The 20527-nt window shown below is 43.6% G+C and overlaps 1 protein-coding gene across 2 annotated transcripts in view; it reads right to left on the reverse strand.

Annotated features, from left to right (window-relative positions):
- Positions 1 to 20527, reverse strand: part of PRKCE (protein kinase C epsilon) — a 568938-nt gene that overhangs the window by 353826 nt on the left and 194585 nt on the right. The gene's annotated exons all lie outside the window — the stretch shown is intronic.

The following is a 20527-nucleotide window of genomic DNA, read 5'->3' on the forward strand; positions in this document are numbered from 1 at the left end:
AAGGTTAACCAACTGTGTTATCTCGTTTCACAGATAAGGAAACTGACCTCACCATTCCAGGATAAATGGCAATGCTGAGATTCAATGCCAAGACTGTCTCCAGAAGCCCCTGTCATTTATATGGCACAAACTGCTCTTGGGAGATTAAAAAAAAAAAAAGCAAAAGACATTATTCCCACTCTCAAGGTGCTTATAACCTCACTGGGAAGTGAGAACAACAAAAACAACAGAGAACAATGCCAAACCCAGCTTAATGATGAGGAACAGAAATTAACTGATATAAAGTATTCTGGTGAACCTGAAATCAGTATAAAAGAGCAGCCTGGGAAGGCATTCCAGATGAAAGCAACATCATAGGCAAAGGCTGGGCATGCGAGAGGTGCTCATGCAGGGCCCCATGCTCAAGGGTGTACTGGCACCTGTGTTTGCCAAACCCCAGCCTCTACCAGGGTTGGGAAAAAGCCAATCTTACTAAATTCTCACCACCAACCTTCTCCACCCACCCTCATACCCTCCCTCCCCACCTCCCAATCCAGCAAGCTACTTCTATATAGCAGCAGGCTGATGAGCAAGGTCAGAGGAGCTGGGCCTCTTATAGTCAATATCCTTCTGAGGTCTGAGCTGTCCTTACAGAGAGTATGTTCTCCATGAGAGTAGTGACTCCGGAAACCCTGGATCACCAAGTAACCCTGGTACCCACCCCTGCCTTCCATCTGCCTGTGCAGAGTTCCAGTTGACTCAGTCGTACCAGGCTGGACTCCTCAACAAGCTGTGAGTCTCTTGAGGGAAGGAACTACTAGCCCCTCCCTTTCTTTTCCATGGTCCAGCAAAAAGCAGGCACATATTTAGCAAATACTACTTAGGAAGGGTCAGCCTGGTGAACACCTCCTCCTCCTCCAAGGTCAAGGTCAGTTATTGCCTCCTTTCTGAAGCTTTTGCAGATATTCCCAAGTCAGAATGAATTACTCTTCACTTGTGTTCTCATAGTACACACATATATCTCAATCATGGCCCCTATCAAGCTATAATACACTGTCAGTATGTCTCTATCGTCAGCCTGACAGAGACTATGACAATCCTATTTGCACCCCCAGTGTTTAGCTTACTGTCTGCTGGTCAGGAGACATGCCCAATAAACCTCTGCAGAAGTGGGGAAAGGCTCTGTGTCCCAGAGACTATTCTGGGATTATTCACTCCTTCAAGCCCCTTCCCTAGGCAGGAAGGAAGATAGGTGATTTGTACTAAAATGATATTCCAAAGAGACATGAGGGGAAGAAGAGGTAGCTATACCCGGAGCACTGGAGACTCTTTATGAGGTAAAAACTCACGGTGAACTGATGCTGTTTGGGTCCCTGCCCCCAACATCTCGCTCCACTCCTAATCCACATTCCCTGAGCCATGTGTGAGCCCCACTTTCTTTCCTGACTCAGCCTTTCAGTGGTTGAGAGGGCTGACAGAAATTCCCTCAGAATTTTAGTTCCACCCACAGGGGTCTTTGATGCCCCTCCTCGCCCCAGATGAGGCCCCTGTGATCTTTTAGGCACACTCTCAGGGCAGAGAGGGAGGGAGGGCAGAAAGCTCTCAGGTAGCTCCACAGGGGCCACTCACCTGAGCTTGAGATCTTGAGTTCGGGGTTCAAATGGGAGCCAAATAACATTCTGATGATGCCAGGAGATGACTCTCTGCACCCCTTCTGCCCCCAAAGCCCATGATTTTAGGTTTTTGGATAAAGAAAATGTTATCCAGCATTCTTACCACTAGTACTGTCCCCTGCCACAAGCATAACCTGGCCCCTACACCAAATTAAAAAACAGGAAAACCACCAGCCGACTCTACCGAACAGAGCCCAGCCAAAATCCCATCCCTGCCACAGTTCAAAAGTCTCAGGGGCCCCCTTGTCCAAAAGCATGGAATTTAAATAATGTATGCCTCTAAGAGATTAGATCATTCCTATTAAACCCTGCCGGCAAAATGAAACACTTTCTCATATCCTCCAAGTCAAAGATTTCCCACGACTGTGGATTTCATTGGCAAAGTACAATGGTATCTGAGAAAAGCAGGGAGGGAAACAGCAAAGGAATGAGATGGGCCGCGTGGCCTATCGGAAGGCAGGCTGCATGCCTATCTTTGCAAAAGGGGAGTGAGAGCTTGTGTCAAGGGGGAACAGGTCATTGATGATAAAATGTATTAGGATATTAACATTCAAGATAGCAATCAGAAACCATTTTAGCACCCACTGCTGCCTCAATGCCGATGAACTGCATTTCCAAAGAGAAAAATAGAAATTAAGCTATTAAACATGCCAAGAGCAACAAAGAGCTTTGCAGCCTGGGCAGATGGCCGCGGAGTGCTGGCTGAGCCCCAAGCAAGCTGAGTGAGGAGGCTCTGAGAATCCATCCAAAGTGGTGTGACTTTGACGTGGATGACTGGAAGGGTTATCAGGTACAAAAAGGGGTGGAATGCGTTGCAACTTCATAGCCAAATTAGCTTAATCACAAATTCTGCTCACAATTACGTGGTCCGGATAATGAAGCAATGAAGGTGCCCAGCCCTGCAAAACCCCTGCAAGCTGAAAGCCAGCATCACCACCAGGCAACTGGCACTACATAAAAGCAGGCCTCCTCCCTCCTCCCAACCATTCCCAGAGTTTCTTCTCAGTTCCTTCTCCCAGGCTTCAGGTTCCTCCCAATTCTCCCAGAGGCAACCCCATTTGTCAAATCGCCTTGAATCTCAAGCCTTTATTTGATGCACTTTCCCAGATACTATCTCCGTTTTTTACTATGATTCTCTTTCAACCTTCAACTGAGGCCAGAAGCAAAGCAGTAGAACCGTGGGGGAAATAAACACAACCTTTAGAGTAAGATCAGGACTGAATCCCAGTTTTGTCACTTGCAGGTCAGTCAATTATGTATTCTCTTTGAACCTCAACCTCTATCTCGTCATCTGTGAAACAGGTTGCTGTGAAAATTCCACAAGACACACATACAAAGCACTTGGCACTTAGGAGCTACTCAGTATAAAGTGGTTAAGAGTGAATTTGCTGGCTTTCCGGCCTGAAGCAAGAAACTATCTCCTCTAAGCTTCAGCCCGCTCTTCAGTGAAATGGAGCCAATAACAGGTCCTGCAACACTGGGGCTGTCCTGATATAAAATGCAAAATCTATGCACAGTGCATAGCATGGTGCCTGGCACAGAACACTCAGTAATTGCTGTTGCTATTGTTATTAAAGGCTTACCAGGTGGCTCAGTGGTAAAGAATCCAGCTACCAATGCAAGAGATGCAGGAGACTCGGGTTTGATCCCTGGGTCAGGAAGATCCCCTGGAAGAGGAAATGGCAACCCACTCCAATATTCTTGCCTTAGGAATCCCATGGACAGAGAAGCCTGGTGGGCTAGAGTCCATGGGGTCACAAAACAGTCAGACACAACTTAGTGACTGAGCCCAATGACAGTTGTTATTAAAAAGTCACGTATTTAAATTTGGTACTTAATCCGATGTGACGTTCTTTCCACTGTATCAAACTCTGCCCCCTGCCACAAAGCATTTTCTTGCCCAAAGTTGATGTTATTTTATATATTCCAGTACATCTGATGATTTTACAGTGCTTTGAGTATCAGATGTAGAACCAAGGTGAGAATGTTGCACCCTTCCCTGGCAGGAAACCCAGGGGCAAAAAATGACTATAGTCCCTGTTCATCAGAGGCTCACGAAGTGATTATGAGATATGAAGCAGAGGATGACCGCGTATTGTCTCTACTAGGCCTGGGACACTGTATTGAGTTTCTCACCTGAATTAGTTCACCTAATCTCTTGTGAGGGCTTCCCTAGTGGCTCAGATGATAAAGAATCTGCCTGCAATGCAGGAGGCCAGGCTTGAGCCCTGGGTCAGGAAGATCCCCTGGAGGAGGGAATGGCAACCCACTCCAGTATTCTTGCCTGAAGAATCCCATGGACAGAGGAGCCTGGCAGGCTATAGTCCATGGGGTTGCAAAGAGTCAGACACAATTGAGCAACTAAACAACAACAACAATCTCCCATGAGGCCAGTAATACATATTCCCCACTTTTCAGATTGAAAAACTTGGGTTCAGAAAACTTTCAGTGGGATTCCCACACAGTGCTGCTGCCTAGAGCACACAGGAGAGATGACTTTGATAGGGTTCCCATCTCAAGCCCCATCCAGCCCAGGTTGGGCAGCCTCTGGCTGTCCTCTGTGGGTTCATTGTCCTTCTCAGGTGCAACTGACCAGCTCCCCAGCCAGGTCAGTTTAAGGCAGAGCAATGTCCTGAATACCTCGCCTATCCTCCCCTTCCCCCACTTGGGGAAGGTCTGGGCAGAAACAAGATCTCCATTCCTGCAAATTCGGTACAAAGCAACAGGGAAAGAGCTCAAACCATCGAGACCAGCAAAAAGCCATCTCTGAAAAAGCAAAAAGACCTACAGGCACTTTTTTGGATGGTGCCTGACCCTTCACAAAATCCTTCACAAGCATTATTCATTGATTCCTCACAATTAACCTGTAAGGTAACAAGTATTATTAGCAACACTGGATGAGAAAACTGAAGTTAAGGAAGATAAAGAGGCTAGTGAGAGCACACACAACTGTAGGGGTGCGTTCACATGGTGGTCTCTGGGGACCAGTTCCCCGGAGCTGAACAGTCAGGAATGAGTGGCAGAGTCAGAACCTGCCCCCTCAGCTCCCGACTCTCAGTAACCTCTATTCCTCCCACCACACCACTCCTGTCCAGCAAGAACTCTGACCACTGGACTAGCACCCCACCCATGCAGCTGGTTTAGCTGTCACTGCTGTGTGTCACTGTGCATGCCTGTGTTTGGGGGTAATGGAATTTGAGACAAAGGAGGTAAAAAATTCATAGTCAAGCTTCCTCCTAACCATAGGCTCCACTTTCACTAAAGACCTCGAGGCAAACCTCTCCTCAGAACAGCCCACAAAGGTTACAGAGGCCCCATCTGAGTTTCATTTCCTTTTCCATCTGTTGTCAGGCACTAGGGCCTGGAAAGAAGCAAAAGGGAGAGAGTGGGTCAGAAAAAGATGACTCCAGAAAGGAGAAGGAGGAAAAGAGGCTGCACCGCCCCTGTTACACCAATTAAGTCCTAGATAATAGACTGTTTCTTTTATTTCCTGGAGGAGGGTGGGGAGTGAGGGAGGAGGAAATGGGAAGAAGGAGGGAGAAGACTCGGGGCTTCTTTCCAAGACAGAGGACCCACTTCCCAAGGCCTGCATCCTCTTTATTGCTGGCTCTTCTCCCCTGGAGACCCCTTGGGCACACTAACATCCCCAGAGGCACTGGGCATGGAAGAGGCAAGCCAGACCTAGCAGGAGATCTTCATGTAGCAGGTGGCCTGCCTCCTAGCCACTGCTTCTGGAAGTCAGTAAATGTGGAGACTGCAATGGCAACTCTTAAGCAGCTGCTGGGTGCTGATTTTGGAGTTAGCAGCCAATTAAACTAAAGACTCTTCATTAGAGGAGTTTGCTGCTAGCTTGATGGGTAGAGTGCACCGGCTGGTTAAAAAGCAGAGGGTGCACATGTAATTAAATATTTTAAAAGTTCCACTCAGTTCACAGGCTTCCAACAGTACTTACTTTCATGAAATAAGGGGAGAGGGGAATGGCTTCTATCTCAAACACCTTCTGTGGTAATGCAAAGGTATTATGCAGACTTTCGTGTATATCCTGCAGGGCAAAACTCTGCCTGTCCAGCACGCTGGAGGGATTTGATAATATTTATAAATGTTGGCACAGTAGATGAAAAGAGGATCTGCACAACTGAATTATGGAGATTATTTACTTGGGAAGCCATCATATAACCATGTACATGCGTGCTCTGTCATGTCTGACCCTTTGAGACCCCATGGACTGTAGCCTGCCAGACTCTGCTGCCCATGGAATTTTCCAGGCAAGAATATTGGAGTGGGTGGCTATTTCCCACTCCAATATTCCCCACTCCAGGGAATCTTCCCATCCCATGGATCGAAATGATGTCTTCTGCATTGGGAAGCCATCAACCTGTACACGAATGTTCCGAGTGGCTTCATTCATAACAATCAAATGCTGGAAACAACCCAAATGTCCAAGAACAGATCAATGAATAAGTAAACCAGGCTGCAACCATATGATAGACTTATACTCAGCAGTAAAGAATGAACTCCTGGTACACACAACAAACCGAATGCTATAGGAAAGAAGCCAAATACAAAAAAGTACATACTGTATGATTCAATTTACATAATGTTCTAGAATAGGCAAAATGAATCTATCACAACAAAAAGACTATCAGTGGTCTCCTGGGGGTGGAAATGAGAACTGGATTCAGTGAGGTATAGAGGATGACTGAGTGATCTGAGTTTTGTCTTTATGATAGTAAAGTAAACCTTCAATTTTTTAAAAAGAGGCACAGAAGAACTTTTGGGGAAGATGAAACTTTTCTATATGTTGATTAGGTGGTGGTGACATGAATGTATACATTTGTTAAACCACATCAAGCCACACACTTAAAATGGATGCATTTTCTTGCATGTAAATTATACCTCAATAAAGTCATTTTCAAAGAAGGAAAAGAAGAAGACATCATTTCATATAAGGATTGCTCTACAATTTTCCTTTAAATAATAAATCATCTTCCCACCCTCAGGGCATTTAAAATTTCATATTCCATTTTTAAAAATAAAAGGGCTCATTCAGAGTTTTTCAAGAACACATCTGTCACCCAACATAATGTACACCTACCTGTGTAGGCATATATTCACACACACACCCACGTGTGCAAAACACTCACAGCCACCTTCTCTTGTCTTTCTGTGATCAAAATACAGTAATAGCAAGAAAAACATACAAAATGTAGGTTCTCTGTTGAATTATTTAAACCTTTCTTTCTGTGTGTGGATCTCAATTTCCTCATATGCAAAACAAAACAAAAAAATAGGCCAAATGTTCTAGAGTGGCTTTTAATGACCTTAGGGACCTAAATATCCATGATCAGGAGACACTTGAATAAATCATGGGAAATCATTGGGTAGGTCACTATGAAAGTCCTATAAAAAGAAGGAAAAGATCTAAATGTATTGATCTATATGAAACTATCTCTGGGTTATAGTTAGTGGGAAAAAAGTATAGTATAATGGGTATATTATGCCAGGCTATCATGTGAATAAAATGGGTGAGCATATGGGTATACAAACACACACACACCCAGACTCGTTAGGCAGAGGTTCTCTCTAGAAAGTGTCTTAATCAACAGGAATAGAAACTATAGTGTTGAGGGGCCAGAAACAGAAAAGGAGCATTATTCCTTACTCTATGCTCTTTTGAACCATATGGCTTTTAAAATCATGTTCCTAACCTGTTTGCAGGGCAGGAATAGAGATGCAGACCTAGAGAACAGACTTGTGGACACCGTGGGGGAAGGGGAGGGTGGGACCAATTGAGAGAGTAGCAGTGATTATATATACACTACCCTGTGTGAAACAGAGAGCTAGCAGGAAGCGGCTATATAGCACAGGAGTGCAGCTCAGTGCTCTGTGATGATTTAGAGGGGAGAGATGGGGGACAGGAGGGAGGCTCCAGAAGGAAAGGATATATGTATACACATGGCTGATTCACAATTTGTACAGCAGAAACTAACACCACATTGTAAAGCAATTTTACTCCAACTGAAAAAAATCGTGTCCTTGTGTGAACTTGTCACAATATTTAAGTCAACACCCTTTTTCACTACCTATTTCTAACCTTCAGTCCCCCAGAGAGTAGCTTGCTTCCGTTCCCAGACACATCTTAAGTAAACGCCCCTCAAAACTGGCTGACACATTGCTTGCCCATTCCCCATAACCAGGTCCTAGATACCAACAGAGCAGTAGCCAACATTTCCATGTGGAAGCCCTGTTGGTCGAATTGGAGGCCTGTTACAGATTCCAGCTCCCCACAGGCCACAAATGGAGTCAACTCAGCTAGCACCTGCTTCCTCTTTTCAACAGGCTCAGAAATAGACCCAGAGAGCTGGCTCCCTCTGATGACAGAGGTGGCTAAAAACAAATAAGTCTGTGTATATAGATGCTTTCCTGAGCTGAAAAAACTTCCAAAAGTGCCAAATCTAATGCCAAGGGTATGCAATGGCTTACATATTATCACCAGGTCAGGGTGTCATTTTCCTCTCTTCTTTCAGGGATGACAGTGTATGTGTAAATCATGAGGAGATGCTGAGTGCAAACAGTAGGAAATGCAACAACTTACCCCCACCCAGTATTCTGAAGTGAAAAATACTCACTACCCATCTGCACTTTGCATTTTGCTTTACAATGCTCTCTCTCACTGCGTATACTTGTATCCATGTGTTTTATTCCATGTTTCCTAATTTTTACACTAAGCCAATCACAGTGAATGAGTGTTAAGGCTCTGAAGCTAGCCTAACCCCAGCTCTGTCTGTCACAAGCTGTGTGGCCTCTGCTTCAATTTCTTCACCTACCCATTTAGAATGCCAGTGCAACCTGTTTCAGAGTGTTGTGAGGATCAAATGAGAGAGTAAAGCACTTAGAGCTGGGACTGACACACTGCTCGAATCCTCTCAATGTCAGCTGTCAAGTCGTTAGGGTTATTGCCTGCCTAGACTTTGAGAGGAGAAGGCAATGGCACCCCACTCTAGTACTCTTGCCTGGAAAATCCCATGGATAGAGGAACCTGGTAGGCTGCAGTCCATGGGGTCGCTAAGAGTCAGGCACGACTGAGCGACTTCACTTTCACTTTTCACTTTCACACATTGGAGAAGGAAATGGCAACCCACTCCAGTGTTCTTGCCTGGAGAATCCCAGGGACGGGGGAGCCTGGTGGGCTTCCGTCTATGGGGTCACACAGAGTCGGACACGACTGAAGTGACTTAGCAGCAGCAGCAGACTTTGAGACCCTCTGGGGAAAAGTCACATGTCCCTTTTAGGGGGAGGAGGGGTCCACAGTTCTTGATCCAGGACTGGGCACATAGCAGGGAATCAGTAGAGACTCCACATGGAATTCAACGGATCTACGTGGAACAGAGCCAAGCCCCAGTCAGAAGCTCAAGATTGTGCAACCAGAATATTTATCTCCAGACCAGGAACTTTTCTGTCTCTATCACAACTTAGCAGGACCTTCACCAATGGCTTACAAAGGTGTTCAGTTCCCGACTCCCTTAAAAACCTAAGACATCGTAACTGTTATTTAACACTTTGAGCATCTCAAAAGAAAGACTCTTATTCGTGCTAATAATCACAAGTCTAATAAACACCCTTTACTGAGCACTTCACACATGTTATCTGGATGAGAGACAGTCTTATCTTAACCATTTCAGGAATGAGAAGAAAACAGGCTCAGGGATTTCAGTGGCTTGCCCACATCCTCACAGTTTGAAGAAAGGGAGCTTGCTTTAAGGCAGGGCTCTCCAACTCTCTTATCCAATGCTCCTATTACCTTGGGCCCAATCAAAGGTAAGGACTCAAGGAGATCTTGGAGAAAGAACACATTGTGAGCTGTTCATGGAGCCTATGCTGTGTGAATGAATGCAGAGTTGTTTCTTGGGAACAATAATAATGAAAGTATGTCCTCTTGAAGTTCATAGTTGAAGGAACACCAATCCCACAGCAAAACCACTAGGAGGTTTGGACTACAAGACACAAACACAGGGCAGGATGCCCAGTTTCAGGGAGTAAATGTCCTCCTAGAAATATTGCTGTATTGAGATTTTCTGTATAACAAGTCCTATTTGCCACTGCTTTGCATCATATCATCATTAAGTGACTTCCCTGGTGGCTTAAAGGGTAAAGTGTGTGCCTGCCTACAATGCGGGAGACCTGGGTTCGATCCCTGGGTCAGGAAGATCCCCTGGAGAAGGAAATGGCAACCTGCTCCAATACTTTTGCCTGGAAAATCCCATTGACGGAGAAGCCTGGTAGGCTACAGTCCATGGGGTCACAAAGAGTCGGACACGACTGAGTGACTTCACTTGTATCATATAGTTGGAAACATGCCTGATGAGGAAAAGAAGGGTTTTATAAAAATCACAGAGGCATGAAAGCTAAGAATCATAAGCTACTTTGAAAACACTTGGTTCAAATAAGCAAAGGAATGCAAATTTATCTAAGGGTAATATTTTTTTCTTTTGCCTATCAAATCAGGCAAAGTTTCTTTGGGGCCATGTATTCTTGAGTCATTTGTTTATTAAAATATAAACTAAATTAAGTACCATGATGTGTTCAGTTTTTAAAAATCAAAGCTACATGTGAACTTACAATGAGAGGCAGCAGTCTCTTGCCCCATACTCGCCAGAGGGAGCCAATTTTAATAATTTCTATTTGGGTTTTTCTAGCTCTCACTACAGTGTCCTTAAATAATATGTTTATACCTCAGTTTCCGGGTTTCTTATTTTAGACATTCGTTCTTGCCTTGCTGCTGTGATAGATGAGGATTTAGTTCACTCACCACCTCACTTCACTTTCCTCCCTCTACAAAATAGTTACACACTGCAATTCCCAATTCTTTCTCTATTCTTCTCTACAATTGCAAAAAAGCAATCTAAATGTCAATTTCTTGTTTCATCAACTATAGACCATATCCCTTGACCTTCCACATTCTAACTGGAGACCATGAATACTTCCAGCCCCACCCCTATCCTTCACATGTTTACTGTTCGACTGTCAGTGTTGACAGGCGTCCCAGGTGGCTCAGTGGTAAAGAAGCCAACACAAGAGACACGGGTTCGATCCCTGGAGGAGCAAATGGCAACTACTCCAGTATTCTTGCCTGGAAAATCCCATGGAAAGAGAAGCCACGTGGGCTACAGTCCATAGAGTCACAAAGAGTTGGACACGACTGAGTCACTAAGTATGCACACATCAATGTTAACAATACTGACATTCTTTTCTAACTGTAGTTGAGTCCCCTGTTTTGTGTATATGTTGGTTTCAACATTTGAAAATGAATTAATAGTATTTACGTAAAATTATAACTTTGTAAATGATATCACATATACTTTCTTTTCCATGAGTCTAATGTAACAACCCATATGCCACTCAATGAAGAATATACCTGGCATCAAATTCAGATGGATTGCTTTTTTTTTTTTTTTCACTATACCAATTGCCTTTCTCAGATCCTTAAGTTTCCCCTGGGTTCCCTTTTTTCAGGGTCTGCCCTTCTGGTGACCTTCACCGTCCATCTCTCCCTAATCTGGGCTGACTGCTCTCTGGTCTCCTGCACAGTTGTAGCACCATGATTCATTTTCACTGCTCTACTGCATGCACTCACTGTTGCTGGAATCCATCATCTTCCTTGTTCTGAGTTATTCCCTTGTTTTTGCCAGTAAAGTACATTCTGATTGATAAATTGATTAAGAATGCATAGAAAGCCAGCTTTCTAAGACCTTGCATGCCTGTCTTCACACATGATTCATAGTTTAGAGGTTGGATGTAGAGTTCTAGGTAAAAAAAAATCATTATCAGAACTTTTTCTAACATTAATATTGCCAGTGGACTCTAATATCAGCCTGGTTGCTTTTGTTTAGTAGGTGACATTGTTTTGTCCTCATTCTCTGGAAGTTTTAGGATCTTACGCCATGATTAGTAACATGTGGTTAATAGTCTGCATTGTGGAAGTTTTAGGATCTCTTTTTTATCCTCAGAGTTCTGAAATTCCATGATATGCTGCAGGGTATCTTTTTTTTTTTTTTGGTTCATTGTACTTGTTCTTTGGATTTATTGACTTTGTGGGATAGGTTCTTCTATGTGTTCTTTGCTATTGACTTCTTCATTTTCTCTATGAAACTCCTATTATTTGGCATATTCTACAGACAGACCTTCAAACAGTCACTTGCTTTCAGCTGCACATCTCACTCCTGCCTCTGTGGTGACTGAGTCTCCAGGCCTGAGCTCCCTGAGGGTTCTGCAGAACAGTTAGCTCTAGGCAAGGCTCTGGTACCCTTCCACACATGTTCTGGGCTGTGGCTCCTTTCTCTATTCCATCCCATGGTTGGCACCTGCCTTCTCCTTTCTTTTCCCAGAAATTCACTGAAATAGTTTGTTGATGGAATCTTTCTGCTCACTTATTGTTATAAAATTGTATCTCCCATCATTTTACTTTTCTATTATTTAATTGGGACCTTGAGAAGGCAAAGCAATCAACGTATTTGCTCCAAGGCCACCTTGAATGAAAATTTCAAAGACATATCATCTTAAATGATATTATCCAAGAGCACAGGAGAAATAGACCCCCTTTATACACTGCTAATGAAGTGCAAATTGGCACAAAATTTGTAGGGTGGTTTGCCATTATATCCTTTGACGTAGCAATTCCATTTCTGGGAATTTATCCCAAATCACACATGTGCAAGAAGATTTAAATACAAGGATCATTATTACAACATTTTGAAGAGTATAAAATTAGAAACTAATTGTCCAATAATAGCAAACTATTTAAATAAATTGTAGCATATTCAAATCATTAGATACCATGCCATTGCAAAAAAAAAAATAACTTGTAGAATTATACTTAATGACATGGAAAGATATGCAAAATACAGTATTACAAATGGAAAGAAAATGAAATGACAAAGGAATATGTATACTATGACCCAATTTTTTAAAAATAAAATGTTATCCACAGAGAGTGAATTAATGTGTGATTTTTCTTTGTGCATATTCATAGCTTTCTAAACTTCGTCTTTTCTTCTACTTTCTACTATAACTTTTGTGATTTAAAAAATCAAACAATAAATGTGTTGCTTGAATGACATTGTGTGGCTCAGTCCCCTCATTTACAGGTAAGGAAACTGAGGCACAGTAAGGTCAAGCAATCCAGTCAGGCATCTCAATAAATTATCTATAGCTGAAAATAAAGACACTCAGTTATCCTGATTTTCACTGAAGAATTCCTTAAGCTGCAAGCTAAAAATGGGACAAATTCTGTTTACTTTACATGCTTCTATAAAAGTATAATTTTCTGGTCAAATGTTTCAAAGCACTACTCAATCCTAATCACTAGTTACAAGGGGTTAGTAGCTAGGCATATTCCTCATTTGGGGACAGTAAACTGGAGAAGGAAATGGCAACCCACTCCAGTGTTCTTGCCTGGAGAATCCCAGGGGCGGGGGAGCCTGGTAGGCTGCCATCTATGGAATCACACAGAGTCAGACACGACTGAAGTGACTTAGCAGCAGAACACTTAAGAGAAGCTTCAGTAGCTCAGCCAAATGGAATGTACTAGTTTCAAAACCGTTTGCTTTCATTAAATCTCCTTCTTTGTATGATGACGATACCCTTCCTCCATTTTGGGGGGATGGTGTGGCCCACGTTTTTACACCTTATATACAGTTAACTTTTAAACTACCTTCCATGTAACAAACTTTCCTGCCAGCATAGACTTTATCAACCAGGTAATGACCAAACACGATGCTATGATATAACCATACTGGGCTAACATCTAGCCACGTGGTATCACCATCTTTGCTTTTACGGGCGTTCTTAAGAATATATCCTCTCATTTGTCCTCACTGTCCTATAATTTTTTAAAGAAAATTTATAAAAAATGTAAAATGCTGGTTCTAAAAAAAACCAAGCATAGACCTCAAACACGTAATACAGAGGAAAATGGAATTTAATAGGCAGGTCAACATCAGTAAAATCTTATCCTCAATTAGATATTCATCAGTTGACTCTGTTTAATTTTGAAGGAAAACATTAAATTTTTAGATTTTGTGCCAAAATAGTAAAGAAGATAAAATAAGTTTGATACAGTTTCTAGTTTTTTTGGAATAAAGCCTACCTTAACATGTAACCTAAAAAGCATGTGTGAACGTTCAACTGGGCTTTTTCTCTAAATAAATGATTATGTTGGTTTTCAGATACAAAGAATACATGAAAGCAGGGACTATTTATTCTCTGAAAATGAGAATTCTCCTTAAAATTCTGCTTGTTTTCTACACTTTTAGGAAGTTTCAGGCCTTGTAAAATGAACAGGCAAATACAGTTGGACTCACAAATCAGACATGCATGTGCAGAAGTCCCACCAACATCTGAACTAGAAGGAAAGATATTTCCTGAAGTTCATAGCAAAGGGGATCAGAAAGTTGTCCAAACTTTGAATGCTGGAATAGTTCTGAACCTGTAATTTCCTCTTGTGGACATCAGATTTGCATATATTTTGGACAAGTACAGAAAAGACCTATATCACAAGTATATTGTATTACAGACCAAATGAGAGGGACTCTCAATTCCATCCACTTTGTGAGGATAGTGTAGGGCTATGTTCAATCACTAATTAACAGAGGCAGGGATTGAAATAAGTAGAAGAAAGCACACAAAAAGTCCAAGCACAAAAAAATCCTCAGATTTTCAAAGGCATCAAAGGAAAATTCAAAAATCTTAAGTCTATCCTTAGAATAGTCAATGCTTTGTTCACTGCCCAGAGTAGATGTAACAGAAAACAAGTTTCACTTAATAGATCTTTTCTAACCTGTTAAACCTTTTGTGGGTTTTCCCTTCAGAGTATTTCATGTTTTATTTGCAAAAAGGCAAGTAAAAAGTTTGGGTTTGGTGACTGAGTGTCCATTTATCTAAGGTCATCAAGAAAGGCCTTCTTGACACTCAAGGAGTCAGGCCTGCAGATTTCTAGGAGGAAAACAGGAGTGTAACAAGCAGAGGGAAGAGCAAGTGCAAAGGCTGGGAGATGGGAGAGGACTTGGCCTTCGCCAGGGTGGGAGATGGGGTGACAGAAGCAGAGTGAGGAAGGTCACCAGTGACAAAATCCCAGAGGTGGGGGTGTGGTGAGGACTGGGCTTTGTCGCAAGTGAGATGGGAAGCCAGAGGCAAGTCTGAGCAGAGCAGTGATGTGCTGTGACTTGCACTTTGATAGGATCACTCTAGCTGTTGTGTGGAGAATAAACCTTGAGGGCAAGCGAGGAAGCAGGAAGGCCAGTTCAGGGGCTATCATGATAATAGCCTCATGAGAGGTGGAGGCTATCACAATAATCCAGGGAAGATGACAGCATGACTAGGAAGGGATGGGATAGTGGAGGTGAGGGGAAGTGGTCAGTTTCTGAATATATTTTGAAGGTGGAGCCAAAAGGATTCCTAATAGATTAGATGCAGTGTGTGAGATAAAGAGAGGGCTCGAGGCTAGCATGGAGTTGTGGGGCCTGAGCAAAACATGAAGCTGTCCTTGACCAAGCAAGAGAGGACCAGGAAGGGGGCAGGGCAGGAGTGGACATCCGGAGCAGAGTTTGGACAGGTATGGCTGGAGACACCTCTGAGACAGTCAAGGGCGAGGGAAAGTCCATGCTTAAGATCTGAATTCAGAAGTCACTAGCAGAGAGGCAGTACAGAGCTAAAACCCCAGACCCACAATCCTGACATCCAAAATGCTCTAAAAATTAGACTTCTTTGAAATTTGAGTCAAAATCCTTTGGCCACAAACCTTGACCCAAGCTGACACATGGCTATTTATTGTCTTTGCTTATTCCACTTAGTGTGACTGTTTATACAATTGTGTTATAGAAATATTAATTTGTTCGATCATAAAGGACTGCCCCAGAATCTGCTGGGGTTATTATGGAATATACAGAATAAATTCAAAATTACAGAATAAATTCAAAAAACACAAAATTCTGAATTTCTAAATAAATCTGGGTCTTGAGAGGGTTGGATAAGGGATGAGGATCTGTAGATTGGGCCATAAGAACAGAGAGATTGGGAAGATGAGAGGGACCAGCCCAGATGCCTGAAAGACCTCCACACAGAGGCCCAGCCTCACCTGCCCCAGGTGGATTCTGCTTTGATTTCATTCCTTCCTTCCTCCAATCCACCACACCAAACATGCACATTCATCCCGGACTTGTGGCAGATTTTTAGGCCTTGATTTTTAGCTTTCTCTGTGTCTTCAGAAGAGAGGGCCAAAACTCTTTCTATCCACCATCCCTGCCCCACCCACACACCCCCACACACAGTTGCTGCTGCTGCTGCTGCTAAGTTGCTTCAGTCATGTCCGACTCTGTGCGACCCCATGGACTGTAGCCCACCAGGCTCCTCCATCCATGGGATTTTCCAGGCAAGAGTACTGGAGTGGGGTGCCATTGCCTTCTCCGACACACACAGTAGTTTTTTTAAAAGACTGATGTGATGTTGACTTCATGTATCACTGAACTTGCTGTATCTGTTACAAGGTGGGGTTTGTGTGGGGGGCCTCACATGTGGCTCAGTGGTAAAGAACTACCTGCCAATGCAGGAGACACAGGAGATGAGGGTTCAATCCATGGGTCAAGAAGATCCCCTGTAGGAGGAAATGGTGACCCACTCCAGTATTCTTGCCAGGATAATCCCATGGACAGAGGAGACTGGAGGGCTACAGTCCATGGGGTCACAAAAGAGTCAGACACAACGGAGTGACTGAGCAGGCACACATGCATAGAGTTCACGTGGTGAGAAAAAAAAATGTAGAAAAATTGAAATAAAGCTTGAAGTTAGCAAAAAGGCATTTCCTGTTTCTGGGAAGCCTATCTGCCTGCTGCTGTTTCTCTAACAGGTTGAGTATCCTTGCCCCGACCATTAAACACCCTGACTCCAAATTCAGTCAGGACATAGTGGAAGAGGAGTTGCAATGGGCACTGCAGCTCCCAGGCCTGTTTCAAGAAAACAATGGAGCAAGATGCTGGGTGCCGGAACTCCCTGAGCAATGTGCTCTCTTGGACTGTAGACAAGCAAGATCCCCACAGGGAACTCTCGTGTGTTCTGAGGCAAGACACAGGAAAAGGTTAAGAAGATTTAGAATCAAAGCCAGGTAAAGTTGAGGGTGACATAGCTATTGTTATGGAAGCTATTATTCCCATGTTCATTCTTGTGTATAAATGTGCTCTAGAGTAGGCAGTTCAGCTGGAGGTAAGTAAATTTGTCAGTAATTAAAAATAAAAATGAAGTATTTCCACTACCGGTGCATCTAGCCCACCAATGGACCCAGATTCTGTTGCCTTTGCAGGCCCCATGACTCAATCTCCTTCACCTATTTTTCTTGCCCCGGATGCAGCTTCCTAGGAAAACCTCTATATCGACCTAAATTGTTGGCCCATTCAACTTCTAAGGAAGGAAAAAAAAAGAGACAAGAAATCTCTACCAGAAATTCCAGAAGCCCCATCATTCATAAACAGATGAGCAACATTCAGTGAATAAGAAAAATCCCCATAGAGCAGGGGGTGCTGATAATTAAATATCAATTGGAAAATTGGTCATTGGTTATGATGACTGTTGAAACTGAGTGGTGCCTATAAGAGAATCCATTATTCTATGCTGTCTACTTCTATGTGTGTTTGAGATGTTCCATAATAAGAGATAAAGAAGAGGAAAAGGAGAAGGGAAGAAAAGAGGGAAAGAGGAATGGAGGGAGGAAGTAGAGAACTTCAATATCCCACCCGGGCTTGTGGTCCACAGCTCATCCTCACCTTTCTTAAAGACCTTATCTGGGGAGCAGGGTATCTCATTTAACTCAATCTTTCCCACTTCGTGTCCCAACCAATCTAACCCAATGCCCTACTGCAGACACAGGATGATTAAACCCAAGCAATGGCTGTCCATCTGGTCTTCGCCCCACACCCTCTGAAGAGACTCCCCAAGCCCTTTCCCTGATCCCCTCACGCATACACGGTAGGCGTGGGTAATTTTAATGTTTTGGTCAGGATTCACATTGATAAGTGCTTTGAAGAAAAAAGAAGCTGATCACTTCATCCTTTCCTTACTTCATAGAGATACTTTCCCTGACTTCAAAGGCTGTCTGTTTATCTTAGATGATTAGGGAGCATTAATGGAACTAATTGTGTTAACAATGTGACTGTCCTGCTGAAGCCTGCAAATTATCCCTGATTTACTTTGATTGCCTCAAGATTACCTCACCACCACCAAACCCAGTAAGCTTCCATATGACCACACTAGGCTGTGCCCCGGTAGTGAGCCAGAGTGCAAAGTCAGCCCTCTGCAGGGACTGAGGCTGTGGCAGCTTCCAGAGTATGAAGTAAGCCTGCTAACCCCTTGACAGTGCCAGGAAAAGCCAATGATCCGATGGGCATCTACCCTCCCTCCCCTTGGGCATACCCCGATGGGCATCTACCTACCCTTTGGTAGTACAAAGCTTGTGCCATGTCAGCCAGGCCAGATGCTCTACCCTCACACATCCCCAGGGCTGTGAACCTTTGGCCGGCATCTTGTACAAACACTCCACCAGCATAAGAACAGAAACAGCTGCCCAGAACACACATATCTCAGATGCCTCTGTAACTGCTGACAGCAGAGCTGGGTGAGCCCTCAGAAGTAGAACTGGTCTTAGGGAATAAACTGGGAAATAAACAGAATGCAGCCAGAAGAAGGGATAGAAAACCTGAAGTTCTCTGTCACAGATGGAAGATGCTTGCCTTGGAAGCCTGCAAGAAGTATCAAACCAAGCAGTGGGGGTTGGCAGGGTGGGTGGGGAGGTGCTGTCAGGGCCCACTCATGGCTGCCTTCACCTTCACCCCTATGACTTTATCACTGTGAATGAAACTCCTGGAGTGTAACACAGACCCTAGTACCCAATTACTTATATATGAGAAAATTCACCTTGTTTCTTGAAATCAAGTTACCCTGATTCTTTCGTTCACAAAGCTATGGGTGAATCACAGATTTCTTAACTCAAGGGGACCCAAAGCTTGCCAGAGCCTCCCTGAGAAAGTGATTTCAATAGCTCAACCACTTGGAGTGAATCATTTTCCAACAAATTCCCACTTTTTTCATCCAAAAAGCAGGTGGCAAAGCTGGCACTCCCAGGTGTGTTATCTGAGGCAGTGGGAAGGATGTGATTGTCGGGCCAACTTCTCAAGCCTTAATAACTGAAGATTTGGGAATTCACTCCAATGCTCAGAGACCTAACGGAGATCACTTCACTCTCTGCCATGCTACCTGGGGTACAGGGCTTGATGACTGGGAGCCATCACAGCAGGAAACTGGGCTCTTTCAGACAGCTTCCCATTCATCTTTGTCTCTCCAGGCAACTGAACAGGCATCAGTTACATGGAAGTGACTACCAGGACTCAATCACAAGAGTGAAGAAAAACTTCACTTACCTGGTGTTATGCTTTGTTTGGGCCATTAAGTATCAACCATAGGACCTCACAGAGGACAGAGGTCCCCAAACTTTTTGGCACCAGGGACCACTTTTGTGCAAGACAATTTTTCCATGGATGAGGGCAGTGGGGAGGGTTTTGGGATGATTCAAGCACATTACATTTATTGTGCACTTTATTTCTATTATTATTGTATCAGCTCCACCTCAGATCATCAGGCATTACATCCCAGAGGTTGGGGACCTCTATCATAGGGGATAGTATAATTATTAACATGAGTTTATGTTCTGCATAAGGGAATCACTGCCAAAATTAAAAGAAGCAAATCTCTTCACAAAGAGAGAACATTAAAAAACAAATGCTCTTAACCAAGCCAAAAAAAAAAAAAGAAGTTAGTCTTATGAGAAAGATTTAGCCCCTGGTTATTCAACTCATTCAGTGAATGACATAGATTTGTAACTCTAAACCCACGGCATCCCCAGCTGCACCCCTACCACCACCCCAATGGCCAAGCCACATGAATTAACCAAGTGGAAGGTGCAAAGCCTCTCTTGGCACAAAGCTCTCTACTGCCCAGAGTCCATATAGGGTGTCCAATCCCAGGAAAAAGGAAGAAAGTAGCCATGCAAGTGGGGGATCCTTAGCAGTTACTGTCCACTTCCAACAAGAAACTCATCCACAGACAACCCCAACCATGCAGGCAGGAGGTGGGGAGCTCCAGCAATGCTTACATACAACCTTATCTACTGGGGCCACTTGTGGGTTCACAATTTTGGCTGCCTTCTCATTTTTCCCAAGAGCCACAGCACTTCTCTCCAGAGTTGACTCAAGTTTCATCCTCTGGAAACCAGCTGCTTTAAAAATGCTGTGTGTGTGTGTGCCATTGAGGAAGCCCCTAAAATGCCATCGGCATTCCCTAAACTACAAAATTACTCTTTTCCCTTCTGAAGATGACAGGAACATGTGCTTTCCTGTCTCCCTGTGGCTTTGCATACACACATATTTGATATGTAAAAAACTGATATATACTGACTTAACACAATACCTTCTGAAAAGATATATACAAAGAACTTGGAAAGAGAGGGCCCTGGACAACCACTAGACTATTCTGCAACCTGTTCTCCCAGGCCCTTCACTTGGAGCCATCCCAGATCCTCCCACACTCTGCCCCTCCAATCTCATCAGTCACTGAGCCCCTGAATCCTTCTTCATAATCTTCTCTGTCTACCCTTTGGTTCCATGCCCACACTTGGTGCCAGTTCTCATAAAATCTACCTGATAACCTAGATCTTCCTCTTCTCAGCACGAATCTACCCTACTGGAATCATGACCCATTGATGTACAATACAGTTGTCATCATGATGCCACTTTCACCAAAACGCCCCTTGCCCATAGGGTGACATTCAGTTCCTCAAG

This window comes from Moschus berezovskii, chromosome 11 (assembly GCF_049115385.1).
Source record: "Moschus berezovskii isolate FMDL1 chromosome 11, NW_MosBer_1.0, whole genome shotgun sequence".
NCBI lineage: Eukaryota > Metazoa > Chordata > Mammalia > Artiodactyla > Moschidae > Moschus > Moschus berezovskii.